At 35.9% G+C, this 14,776-nt stretch overlaps 1 protein-coding gene and 1 long non-coding RNA gene across 7 annotated transcripts in view; one reads left to right on the top strand and one right to left on the bottom strand.

Moving 5' to 3' along the window:
- Nucleotides 1-14,776, bottom strand: part of LOC411345 (neurotrimin) — a 442,810-nt gene that overhangs the window by 180,639 nt on the left and 247,395 nt on the right. The window lies entirely within an intron of this gene.
- LOC113219020 lies at nucleotides 2,543-7,286 on the top strand. The gene is made up of 3 exons (XR_003305374.1): nucleotides 2,543-4,424; nucleotides 4,734-6,167; nucleotides 6,282-7,286. It is a non-coding gene; the product is annotated as an uncharacterized LOC113219020 (long non-coding RNA).

The following is a 14,776-nucleotide window of genomic DNA, read 5'->3' as shown; positions in this document are numbered from 1 at the left end:
CGAAACTACGCATTTATTCGAACCAGAGATCAATCTCATTCGAAACATCATGTCTGAACCACGATGATTCGAGAGGTCCGCTACAAGAAGGGAAAGGGGACGCCGTTTCTGAGACCAGGCCACGAGGATGGAATAAACAAGGCTTGAGCGTGTCCAGAGGAAAGCCAGGCGACCACGACTTACACAACCGAGTGTCGAGGCGATGCGACGGAGCTTAAAGGGAAATAATTGCTTTTCCAAGCTGACGCTTCCGGAACTCGTGCCCCGAATGAATCAACCGGCAGATTTGCGGGCGGAGTGCACACGTCACGCCTGATTTCCCTCGTAACGGCTCGGATCTCTCAGGAGCATCAGTTCTTCGCGATTCGCTAAGGGGAAGTTACAAACGACTTCAAACGAACCCCTGCTCCTCCTCCCTGCTTTCGTTCGTGGACGTTTATGGACGTTAAAAGGGCGTTTCATAAGTGGTGTGAAGGGCGTGAAGGGAAGTTGCAAGATTTGATTTGAGATGAGATAAGGTTTGAAGTTGTTTATTTATGAAAAATGTTTTTTTTTTAGAAATTTTGCGTGAAATTGGGAGATTATTATTTTCTTTTTTTGAAGATGGATCGAGCAAAGTTTTCTATATTTCTATCTTTTGACGAGAAATTATTCTACCTTATCTCGAAATTCTTATATCTCTTTGAGAAAAGTTACGATGTTTCTATCTATCTTTTTCTGATGGAAAATTAAAGGCTTCATAGGTATATTCTTTAAGAGAAATTTTTATCCCTCTTTGAAAAAAATTACGATACTTTTACTTCCATTTTGATGGAAGATTAAAGAGTTTCTACCTTCTTTGAATGAAATTCAATATGAATCTTCTACTTTCTTTCAGTTTCGTGTAAAATTAAAAGATTACTATTATTTTTGAGTAAACATCAAGAAATTTCCTTGTATATAAAAAGAGACATTTTCTACGAATCGAGAGAAATTAGAGGCTTTCTGTCTTTCTTAAACGAAATTAAAGAAATCTATCTATCTTCTTTGAATAGAGCGATAAAGGAAAATTCTTCTGCACTAGCATCAGAAAAATCCACACAGAAAACACAATATATCCCCTGACCACAAGTCCAATATCTCAATGTCTAAGACTTAGGTAGCCTTATGAGTCCACTAACACGTCCAAGAAGAAAATGTTACCATTATTTTCTCTCTCTCTCTCTTTTTTCTTCCATCTTCCTCTACAAAATATTCTCTACGATATAAAATATTTCTTTTATTCGCACAATTATATTCATATCATTTCTTCTATTCACGATAAACTCGATCGAGGAAAAAAATCAACTCGATATTCAAATTTCGAAAAATTTCACTGGTGGGGCGAAGTGTTTCGTTAATTCTAAGGCTGGCGCAAATACATAAACACAAGTACACTCATTACGTATTCATAAGCGGTCCATATCTACGGTGGACGAGCGCGGTCATTTGATTCTATGCAATTGCGGGCCGCTTCGTCAACATTGTGAATATATTATCGTCGCGTTTGCGAATTTTCACCGTCCCATTAATCGTGATTAAACGTGTAATCTCTTGTAGCGATATTTCTTTTCACGGAGGAGTAATCTTCGCTCGAAATCGAAAATTATTTCTTTTTCAATGATATAAATAACGGAGGATAATCCATAATTGAATGATTCAATCTGACGGTTAATCCTTTGCATTTAAAATTAATTTCTCAGTAATAACTCAGATCTTATCTTGCTTTCTCCCTGAATTATTTACAAGTTGGTTAATCTAACTCTTCGTTTGTCGATAAAATACATTCCACGAATCTGATATTTTAATCATTTGAATTCGATTAAGAAAAAAAAAAGAATTTTGTGTTAAGAAAATGTTGAGAATTGAAAAATTGAACAAAATTTATCAAAACGACAGATTCAATCAAATCGGTTGTTTATCAAGTCTTAAGACGATCCCGAAAAATCACGCCCCACGTTTGATTCTTTTCTTTCTCTTTCAAGATACAAACTTTTTAAAGTTGTTTCGAGCGGTGTACGAGTCTCTTTTCACGAAAAAAGAAAAAAAGAGAAAGGGAGAGGAACAAGATTATCGTGATTCCCAGACCTGATTTCTGGGCGAGGGGTGAACGTCTCGCCATGTGAAAAGATGGGTGTGGTCGAAGGGTTCATTTTCCTTTTATCCAGTTCTCTCTGGAGATCTCCGAATCTACGTAAAAGAAATCTACGCAGTTTGGCGAGAAAGACAAGCCAAAGAAACAATAAAATAAACGGATCCGTGCCGCGTCGACGCCATATCTCGTTGATACAATGATCTAAAAGTTGTTGTAAAATTTTGAAAACTCGGAATGGAAACCGTTTTTAGAACCGTGATACAGAATCGTGGAAATTGATCGGAGCGATGCATATTTTATTATAGTGACAATTAATGGACATTAAAGAATATCCACCAATCCGAGCTGACAATCAAAATAAATTTGGAATTGTTTAAATTATAAATCTAACGGGGCGAAGAATCTATTTTGTGATGATGTATCCTTGATGTTTCTAATTTAATTAAACTAGATATAGAAAAGTAATGAGAGGTCATATCAATTTTATTACTTTCGAGATTATTTTTACGCAGAAGTATCATTCCCTTCGACTCGACTTTGCTTAAACGAGATATTTCGAAAGAAAGATCGCGTATTTTTGTTGTTAAATAAAAGTATAAATAAATTCCAAATTTCTTAAATCTTTGATCTCGACGAATTATGATTCCTACCACTTGCTGATCTTGCATGTTTAATTGCACGAGCGTCGAACAACAGCCATAATTGACGTCTTAGGGGGAAAGGACGCATCATCTTTGTCACCTCATTAAAGTTATACTCCGATATCAGGAGGGCAGCCCGCGTTAAACCCGCTACCATCCTCGATGAAATCAGGTTAGAACGTGGAATACTCAAAGAGACCGGAGGGAACCGCTTTTAAGTTGACTAGCTAGCTTCCCAAGTTGGAAACGAGGTAAACATCGATGCATACAGAGTTCTTGAACGAGAGTAGTCTTGACCATATTGAAGATAATCATTTTCGATGCAGATTACGTTAATTAATACGCGCTCTGCGTCTTGAGCCAAGTTTCAAGTAGCCAGTTTATTTCGTTCTTCGACAACAGCAAGTTTGTTGAACATTTCTCGTTATTTATACTTTATTTCTTTATTACTTTCTTTCCTTAAATATTAATCCTTTATTTTCTTATTGTTTAGATTCATAGTATCGTTTTAATTGCGACGAATTCTCTCTATGAAAGAGAAGTTCTGGCGTTGAAATCGATTGGGAAGAAAGGAGGGGATGTTCGAGAAGAAGTTTCGCGAATTTTATGAGTTATTTCTCCTCTTGGAAATATTCGTGGATGATTATAACTAGGCTATTCTGTTATTCGAAGAGTACATATAGTATGAACGAAGTTTCGATTTTTCTATTCGACGAAACTGTATATTTTGTAAGGAGGAGGTTACATTTGTTCTATATATATATATATATATAGTCGGAAAGGAAGCCAATATCTGAACTCTGAAATTCAATAAGAACCAATGCGGAGGTACTAAGATTGGATGATACGGATGATAAAGGAACGTAGAAATCGTTTATGCGATTTTTCTGTTTGCGAGTATTGCTAATGCAGGGAAGGGTGATTTTTGGATTCGTCGAAACGCTTCTCTCCTCTTCGTTGGGGAGTGAAATGGACTTTGGAAATGTACACTTTTGTTATTTGAATAATTTGCATGAATAGAAATGGCATATCTTCCCATGTGACCGAAAATATTAACAGTCAAATTAATTAACAGTATATCCATACCAAAATAATTATAATAAATTACAAAATCGATAATAAATATTCGCTGTGTTGTTCGAATTCCAAGTTATTATTCCGAAAACCCGGATAAAATTCAACGTGCACCGTAAGATAATCGTAGAAACAACCGAATCAAAGGTTTGAATGGGATCTCGGTTATCCAACGTTTCACCATCTCCATTTCCTTTCCTTACGAACATCCCTATCGTCGTCAATCTCGCAATAGTATACCAAGATTTATAAAGAGGCCATTGTCGAGAGGAAATTCGTTTATAGAAGGGATAGAGGAGGAATCCAATCCTCCCCCAATCCTGAAAACTTAATAACGACAAAACATAATTTTTCCACGAATGTTCCAGAGAAGAGAGAGAGATAAACGTGCGTTTTCTTAATCGGATGTTCGAGGATAATGGCTCGATTACGAAGGGACAGAGTTGCTTTCGACTCTGTTCGATGGACTGGAACTGTCACCTTAGAAATTGCGGCCTTCTCTGCGGGACGAGTGTCGAGCAAAGTGCTTCACTACTTTTCTCATTATTTATGTAAAACTCTGCGGAACCGGAGGAGGACAATGTTTTTCTTGATAGGTTTGTTCTACTGGCGGTTGATGGATCTCCACGTTAAATATTTAAACATTTTTTTTTTTCAACGGAGTTGATTTTTCCAGACGGGAATTTTGCTCTCTGGTAAAAATCGCTCGTTTATTTCGTTCGAAAAAGTTTCGTTGGAAAGTTGAACCGGTCAAATTTGATATTTCAATTCGTTTCCTTTCCAGCGCATCAACTTCTTCCCTTCAAAATCTATCCGGATCGCCATTCGATCGCTTAACTTTCGACTAATCAAACAAACACTGTGTGTAATAAACTTTGGACTACAACTTATTATTTTTTTTCCAGGTTGATTGAGAAAGATTGCGAACTCAGCACACCACAGACATCGATATTCCAGATACATCTGATTGGCGGTAAGACATCGCGGCAAGTTAAATGGAAACAAAATAAATGCAGAGACGAAGGATTCCACGATAATAGGATTTTTCACCGGTTTATTCCCGCCTTCTCCCGGCTCGTTGTAATTGATAAATGGAGATCTAAAAAGAAGGAGGAAAAGAGAGAGAAAGAAAGACGGGAGGATGAAAAGAACGCGCGGGGGTGGGTTGGAAAAGGGAGGGAACTGCAGTTTCACCGCATACCGGAAGACGAAGGCGCGGCCGTTCTTGAAGCGTTTCATGGGAAACCAAATATTCGCGGTATTCTCCACCGTTCGAGGCCGGAATTTCCAGCATGAAGTCGTTATACTGCGAGACCACTTATAATTAATTGCTTTAGTTTATAATCGCCTTGCGGCCATTGTGACGCAGTCGTCCGAATAACGAGGATACCCGTATATACTCGCGTCGAGTGCCTCGGCTAATCCTATCCTTTTTTTTTTTCTTTTTATCCGTGTTTTATATTGCAGCGTCGCTGTATGGAAAGGAATAATAGGCTGATACTGTGAGATATCATCCCTGAGGCGAAAGAGAAGGAGTCGAATTTTAAAAAAATTAAAATTTCTAGAATATTTGGTTTTTTCGACAACAATTGACGTTTCAATTTTGCAAATGGTATGCGAACAGAGGGATGAAAAGTATTGGAAAGCAAAGATGTTTGATTTTGTGAATAAAATTAACGAAATTGTCAAAGTGACAGAGGTTGATTATTGATATGATCTCGAATAATGAAATCTTATTACGCGAGATATAGTAGATTGACGGGAGAACACTGTTGAATAATGGATTTACAACTATACGCAGATGTAAATATTAATAATGTATTTTAATTCTCGTACAGTGGTAGCATATTCGAGCGTCACGTCACGCTCAGCAGCTGGAAGAATAATATTGTTTCAAAAATAGAGTTACAATGAGCCTGATTGACCATGACGTAAAAATATTTTCCCGATATTTTTGATGGTAATTGATCTCGTTGAGGATTGACAACCCCTTCGCAAAAACTTTTGTTCGACGGATCACATCGCATTGATATTTAAAAAAAAAAAAAAAAGATTCGAAATATAAATAATATTATTTGATCAATGTTTATTTTTTTAAAATTCATTAAAATTATGAAATTTGCGAAATTCTCGCGTGTGAGAGAATTTATCAGAGAGATATATATTCGAGTTTTTTTCTGTATATATGTAGGAGGGGAAGAAAATTATCCTGCTTAATAGAGTAAGAATCTTAAACTTGGAATATCTCAAACTTTACGTCGTCTTAAAGATGTGCAAGATCTTCGACGCTCTGAGGAATTTTAAGACTTTAAAAGCTTCCTAGATATCCAAGTTGTTAAGTAAGCAACAAAATATATAGTAATTTACTCTCAAAATTTTTACTGACGCGTTATTTTTCTCGAAGACGAATATATATTTTTTACTTTATCTTTTGTTCAAATTATTTATTACAGATTCACTATCGTTCCTTTTACGAGGAATAATTCAATTTTCGTACATTCATAATTTATTGAAAACAACAAAATGAAAAGGAACACGAAACTACGTTAAGAAGATTACGTTTACTACGTAATCTTTAAAGCTGAATGTCAATTGTATAACAAAATAACGGGAAAGAGCGTTCTGGTAAATAAAAAAATAGATGAAAAAAGGGAAAAAAAGGGACTTTGACAGATTTTTCAGAATACATAATTCTTCGAAATAACGAACGTGCAATTTTACGACAAAATAATACATTTTGATAGATTAAATTTTAAATTAAATTTTTACAAGATGAGCAATAACTATTCTATCGCACGAAATCCCACCGATGTGACAAATTATTATTATTATTATTCATAAATTCGCATCTTCAAAAAAGAAATGGCGACGGATATTAAAACATTTTCTACGATTAATCATAATCACTATGCATATTCTCTTGCGTCAATCAAATTCATATTATCCATCCGTAAAGCTCTTTATTCGAAAACCTATTTTACTTTAAAAATACCATTTGTACGTATCAACGTCTTCCAAGCACAATAAGAGAATAAAATAAAGTGATTTCCAGATATAACAAATTCCTATACAATTTGCCTATTATTACATCGTCCTAAAAAGGGCAACGATCGTATCGCGTGTCCCTCTTCCCCCATTCAACTTACTTGTATTATATACGTGACCGTGGTTAATGAAGCGATGATAAATAAATATATTTCGTTTTATCGCAATGACAATTGAACGTGGACGTGACAAAACGCAATAATTCGCAGACTTCATTAATGCTCGCATCGGCGCGGCCGATCGTATATTTTTGGTTTTCATACCAATTACGGGGAGGGTGTAGTGCATTTAATGCTAATTTCGCATATTTCCCACGACAATTTAATCAGAAATTCGCCGGACGTTGGTGTTCGCGCTCCCCGCGATAATTGAGATTTATCGACGACACTTTTAATCAAACGCCAAACATTGAGTGCAAACACAACGTAACCGGGCTACGGTTGTTGTCGCCCGAAGGTTCTCGTTGTAAACGTGATTATTCCACGCCGCGTGTGTTGCTTTTGCAAACCCAAACGTTTCGAAAAGAAAATTTCATAATGGAAGATGCAAATAAAATTTCTTCGATTATTTGTCGGACTTTATGATCGTTCTTTATCGATTCTTTATCAGAGTTAAATTAGAGTTTTGAAGAATTGTAAAAAGCAATTAGAATCTATATATCAAGAGTCAGTCTCAATTAGCATGCAAAATATTATATTACATAAGTAAATGATACTTTCAGTTCTTTTATCTCTTCTTTTTCGTACATTTATTCATATCAAAGAAGCATTTGGCGATCGAATTTTTCTCTCAAAAAAATTATAAACGTTCGAGCATAAATTGCCTCGTTACTTTTTAAATTTCTTCGATATTTAAATTCGTAATAAAGAAAGATATTACACTCGCAATGAAATACATTTCTCGATCGATGCACGATTTAATCTGCACGATTTGACTCTTCGACCCTTTGATCGATTGAAAAAAGTTTAACATCATTCTCGAAATCCTCCTCGTAATCTAAATCTGGCGAAGAGAACTTTTCCCCTGTTTATACGTTCGCCCCTTTTATCAATTCTCTTTTAACCGGGCTGGACGAATCCATTTTCGTTTGGATACCCAATGCATAATTAGATGGGTCGAGCACTTATTAAGCCCTTATAAACGAATATCCCGGAAATCGTGGCCAGGAATTTAAGTTCTGTTTGACTGTAAACAGATAGCATGTCCGTACTCGTCTTCCATCGATTAGATGTAACCGCGGTTGTTTGAGTTCACAGATTGCGCCTCCGGGGTATTAAAACGGTGTTATCGCAAATTGCTCTCAGACACACACGCGAGAAATATATATATATATTTGTAGAAATATTCCACACTCGCAGAGACGCACAGAGTTTTCCACGGGGGTGTAAATCTAACTTTCTGTCTTCTTCATCGCGAGATAAATTTTAATTATTTCACGTGCAAAGTAATTGGGAATTGTTAATATTATTTCGTTGCGAATAATAACAATTTTTCCGGATTTAATCGGAACTGTCTATTTACGTTTAAGTTAATATCGCAATATTTATCGTTATACTCATCCAATAACCGCGTTTGAACTCGCGATTGAATCGTAATTTCCTCGAAAATTGATACGAATAGTTCCTAATTCAAATTTCGTATAATTAATACAAACGCTTGCCGGATATTAGATTATCCTAATTAATGAAAATTTCGAGGCTCGATGGCACGTAACTTGTGTCACGGATTATTCCGTTTTAGCGCTGTGCGTGTTCGTATTATGAAATTTTAATGAATTTTAATATTCCACTCGATTGAAAACAGATTGTTTCCGAGCCTGATTGTTTTTGCAAAACTTATATTTTCAAGAAATGAATACTTTTTAATGAATTACGCTCGGATAAAACGTTCGAAATTATCGGGAAATTGTACTTGTTAAAAAGTACAATTTTAACAATCGATACAACAGTGAGAATTTATCTTCATCGATAATATCCACATTTAACTTTTCCCACAAAGCTCGATCTCCAGAGGATCAAGATTACCGGGGCGTTGAAGATTTCTATATGATTGATTGAAAAAACGAGTGGCTCTTCGGAATTTAAACGCGGCGCAATGCCAATATTTTACAAAAATCTGCTGTGACATTATCAATTTTCCCACTGCATCGAGATAAGATCCGACATTGTCAGCTACTCATGCACGTATCGCGAGACAAAATCGAGGCAAACACGCGGAAGGAAGATAGATAGAATGGGAATTTCTCGATGCACACGTAGAAACGATCGAGAGGAATCGGGGCGGCCACCATCCCTTGCCTCTCATCCCTTCGCATCGAAGGATAACAGACGTAATAAGGCTGAAGGTGATATCACTTTTACGACGCCTGTATGGATCGATGGTGCGTCGATGATAACCCGATATTTTCCATCGTCGTGCCATACTTTTTTCGCGATGGGTAAAACGTTCTCGAAAGAAATGGTTAAAATGGTTCGTTATGTGGGTTTACGTCACAGAATTAATTTTATCGGTATGGTCCTTGATACTTTCCAAATATTTTTTCTTTATTTCGACAGAGCAAATATTATGATCAAGGATCAAATAATGGTTGTATTGATTTCGTTGCAAGTGCTTGTTTTGAACTTCTTTGAAGAAATATCGAATACAAGAGTGTATTGTTTTTGTCGAATTTCAAATAATATTCCTCGAGCTTTGTCGATTCGCGAAATTTATGGTAAATTTAAATTAACGAGATAAATATATCATTTACAGTTATTTTAAACAATGTAGAGATACGTGCACGTAATGCCCAATGTATTATCTTTCTCAAGAATGTAATCGAGAAATGAAAGATCAATTAGAATTTTCTATCTTCGATAAATTTACGAAGAAATAATAAAGATATTTAATATTTCGTATATTTAAATTAGTGTAATAAATCATTATAAATGAGCCAATATCAAAAAAAGGAAAACAGCTCGATAAATTTATTTTATACTTCGTAGAACTAGCCTGTATACATTTCTATCCCCGGAGAATATCCAGTAAACCAATAACTTTGTGACGCTTAAATTGTGGAAATTGTTTTGTCCTTCTTTTTTCTCGGCAAATAAAATATTATTGTTGGATTCTTTGGATCCGAAGAAGTAGTATGCCGGCCACATACCTGTATATTACCTTCACGTAGCAAACTTTGATTTCGCTTCGGGCAATTGACGTGTGGATATTTTATGAGTTAAGAATTGCGTTCGATTCGAAACAAAGATAATATTAATTGTAATAAACAACATAATTGATATATGAATATATCTTTTGAATTATACTAGAGAATTCTTCCAATTCTTAAATATATATATAAATATATATTTTCTAATCTTTTCTATTTAAAAAAAAGGAAAGAAAATAATAAAGATAGAAGAATTAAGAATTCGATTCGAACAAAGATAATATTAATTGTAATAAACGACATAATTGATATATGAATATATCAATCTTTTGAATTATACTCACAAGAGAATTCCATCTTCCAATTCTTAAATATATATATCTTCTAATCTTTTCTATTTAAAAAAAAAGGAAAGAAAATAATAAAAATAGAAGAATTAAGAATTGCATTCGATTCGAACAAAGATAATATTAATTGTAATAAACGACATAATTGATATATGAATATATCAATCTTTTGAATTATACTACTCACAAGAGAATTCCATCTTCCAATTCTTAAATATATATATCTTCTAATCTTTTCTATTTAAAAAAAAGGAAAGAAAATAATAAAGACGCTAAGACATTTCTACATTTATTAAAAACCTACGGTTGTACGCGAACACACACAGCGCGATCACATTCCCAAATATCAAAATACCCTCGTTCGATCCGTCCTGTCGCCACTCGCTCCACCCCCCATTATTCAGAAAGCCAGTGCAGTTCCTTGCCAAACTGAAAATCAGCGGGAGAGTGGGGTGTTAGGTGGCGCAACGCTGATACAGTAGCAAGGAACGTATTAACAGGGACGTCGGTAGAAACAGCACCATTATCGGTGTTGGCTCGCGGGCTTACAATTAACAGGTCAGTCAGGATTTCACGTGGACAAGTAGGGAGGGTAACCGCGACAACGGTGGCTAGAAAGACATTGATACGCTTCGGGGGTAACGATAACGGGCTAAGCCTTAATCTGGGTCCATTAGCCTGACAGATGTAACGGTAAACACGGTGTTGTTGCGATATCGGCTTGCAAATTACAACACTGCCACCTGGAGGACTGTGATAGACAGGTCTTGCGGCTGGTTGATTACGAGGCTGAACCGGTAGGGGATGGAGATAATACGAGGGCAATTAGTTCTCGAGTAATGCCGCGACGTCGTCGACACCTGGCCCGTTCACCGTGCACACGATTTTTCCTTATTAACTCGAACATCCAACCTTCTCATTGTCCCGTGATCTCGCGCGGCCATTGTTGTCTCAAGTTTGGCCACACTTCTTTTCCCCTCCCTGCTGGCTTCTGGGTTTTCGTTTTTATTGGAAAGGGTTTATCGATTGTGTTAGACAGGGAAAAGAAGTATCGATTTTCATCTTAGAAGGAAAAAAATTGCGAGGGAATTATTAATTGGAGTTAAGGGGAGGATAGAAATACGTATTGATTTTCATCTTACATTCTTCATTGATGAATTATTATTGATTAAGAGGAATTATTGATTATAACGAATATATTGATTTCTGTTTTAGATTCTTGGAAGAAAAAAAAATGAAACTGTTGAAAAAATAATTATAAAATGACTACATTGATCTATAGATAAACTCACGATTAACATAAAACTGGCATAGCGCAAAGTATTACGTAATAAGAAGTACAATAATGAATGGCGCAAATTACAAAAACAGCGACGAAATTTCCATAACCGTTTCCAACGAGGATAAAAAGAAATCGCGTAATATAGAAACCAAGAGGAAGCACATCGATCGACCACGGTACGTCCCATTAAAAGTTTCCATCATTCCAGTTTCGCGTTACCATTTGTTTCGGGTTCAATGCGAAATAGGAGGGGAGGGGAAAACATTAGATTTCGTCGCATTTGTCCGCATATATTATGCTCCGCGTCCCATCTAAAGCGACGTACTTTCCAGGGAACCGACAGCCTCGAATTTTGAACGGGGTATTAAAGCGAAACGATTTCGCGGCTGGACGACAAAATGCGGAACGCCCATCTGCATCCGCACCCACGACCAATGCGCCTACGTATATATATATATATATACACATATACATATATGCCTATATACACGTAGAACAGAGAGAGAAAGAGGAACGACGCGGGTGGAGAAAGACGGTAGAGGCCCACGCGGGAAAAGTTTCACGGTGAAAATTCCACGCGTTTTCCGGGACGACCGGTTGAACGCGGTGTTGAACGAGCCTCGAGTTTTTTTAGTGCTTGTTTAGCTCGCGCGAATGACCCTTTTGAAGTTAATGCCCCATGAGCGCGCACGGCCATATACTAAACTCGTACGACTGTTGCCAGTTGAAAAATTCATCGATCGCGGGGGATAGCGTGCGCGCAGAGATAGATAGATAGATAGACAGATAGACAGATAAAGAGAGAGAGAGAAAGGCGAAAGGGAACTTGGAAACTTTTACCCGTGTTTCCGCTCTCGCCCCTCTTCCCCCCGTTTATTTCACGCAAAATAAAAGTTAATCCGCCGCCCGGTGCAGCTTCATTTACGCGACACCGTAATGGCCCACTTGCACACACGAATGCAAAAAATTCGCGGTGACGAGTTGGACGTCGGGCGTCCACGTACGTATGGATATGGCGTGCCTATGGTGGGTGTCTATCGCGATTTTCAATTCCACCCACGATGCCGCCGTTGTTTGTTATCCGAGAGAAGAGGGGAGGGGGAGAGGAGAGGTCCACTCCATAATTTCGTTTCTATATATTCGCGACATTAAATCTAACCATCGTTGCCAAATAGTCGGATCGGTTATTCCCGCGAATGATTCCCGCAAAGGGAGGAGGGTTGGAAATTGAAACGAGGCGCGCGTGAATGATAACTAACTGTGAAATTGGAATTTCTTCTCGTTCTTTTTTTTTTACTTTCTCTCTTTTTCTCTCTCTCTCCCTCTGTTAAATTGTTGATTCGTCTGTGCCTCCCTCAAATTTTAACTGGGACGTCGAATTTGTACACCGTCGTCGCTTTTTAAAATTTGTTATTTTTTTTTCACAATCGTAATGGAAAATCGAAGTTGGTCTTCGAAACAAAAATTTGGTTTCGTAAAATTCTTAAAACGTTAACATGTGTTAAATTTATTGCTAGGTTATTTTAAGAAATTGGTTATTTTAACGGAACGATTCTTTATTTTTTTCGATCGAAAGTTTTGATTCGGAGTTTTAGGGATGTTTTATCGTGTTTTATGAAATGAGAGATTTAACGAATTTTAATTTTCGTCCACTTTTATCCAATTATTAAATATTTGCCAACTTTTTTATAAACCTGACCACTTATCTGTAAAAGACCACCACGTCATCTGTAAAAGAAGAAGATCGAAGACAAAAAAGTCTTCTTTCTTTGTGTTTTTTTTTTTTTTGCATTTGTATCAACGCCCACTGTTATTCGACTAGCTTTTTATCAATCGTCAAGCAGTGTTGAAATTTAATATATTTTTGAATGAGGTTTAATACAATAGAATCGTTGTAGATTTTCTTTATTCGCACGCTATTTTTTAATAGATTTACGTGAAAACTGTATCAATTTCGATAACAAAATTTTCGAGAACAAAAAAATAAAAATAACGTAGGAATAGAAATTTTTGGTAGTAGTGGACAGTGTATCATCGAGCTATGATGAATTTTGCGGCTGATATTCGTGATGATCATCGAAATTGATTTCAGTTAGTGGTCCGTGTAAGTACCGTTATGGGGTTCCATATTAATTCATGAGGCAAACACTATTTTGTGGTTGTGATGTGGTCTGTATAATGTAAAGGCCTAATGAATTATTGTTCTGGAAAACCGTTTTTATTTCTTTGAAAACAGTTTTTTCATCGAAAAATTGTTAAATAAAATCTTGATCGAATTTTCCTCGAGTATTCCTCCTCCCATTTTTAAATTTTATTTTGATTAAATTACTTTCAAAAAACGGATGGTGAATACAATTTTTAAATAAGAAAACTGCATTATAGAAATTGTATGACTTGAATGTATCAGGGAAGATGAATGAATTCTATACAATATCTTCATAATAAAAATGCTAAGAGCTCGCACAATGGATGATAATATACCAGTATATCGAGAAATTCTGGTACATGGATACTTCTTACGTCATCGTGCCACAATGGATTCAATCAATCAATCGCGAGCAAGTAAACTGTAATTTTATACGCCGCTCATAACCATTCTAAAAAACCTGAATCCCCTGATACTTATTTATATTTCTTATTAAAACAGCTTCGAGGGAAAATATTTTGCTCAAAGTTGTTTGCATCGCTAATCACTGTTCACCATGTATTAAAAATAAAGGAAAGAGAAAGAAAAATTATCCAAGCTCTGAATCAGAGATCAAATAAATTTCCAAGAATTGCATGTAATCGCATTTTACAAGATGATACTTTGATTTACATATATTCGTTCATTTTTATATGTTGATAAATTAAATGTTCGTCCTGTTTAAAAATTTTGCTCATCAGAGAAAGGAAGAAAAATGATTAGAGATATGAAGTTTTGACAAAATAAATGAATATCATTATTTATTTTCTTTCTCTTTCATGGTATCAACGATTTTCTTTTTTACTATTTTATAATTATCAAATTATTATTGGATCTTATTTCATTTGCCATTTATTTTTAATATTATCGATTTCTAAATTTATTGAATTAACCCCAATCAACTCTCCCTTCATTATATTTTTCTTCCATCCAGAAAGCTAAAA

The sequence above is a fragment of the Apis mellifera genome, linkage group LG9, assembly GCF_003254395.2.
Source record: "Apis mellifera strain DH4 linkage group LG9, Amel_HAv3.1, whole genome shotgun sequence".
Lineage (NCBI taxonomy): Eukaryota > Metazoa > Arthropoda > Insecta > Hymenoptera > Apidae > Apis > Apis mellifera.
The sequence above is the reverse complement of the archived record's forward strand: the minus strand, read 5'-3'. Positions and strand labels throughout refer to the sequence as shown.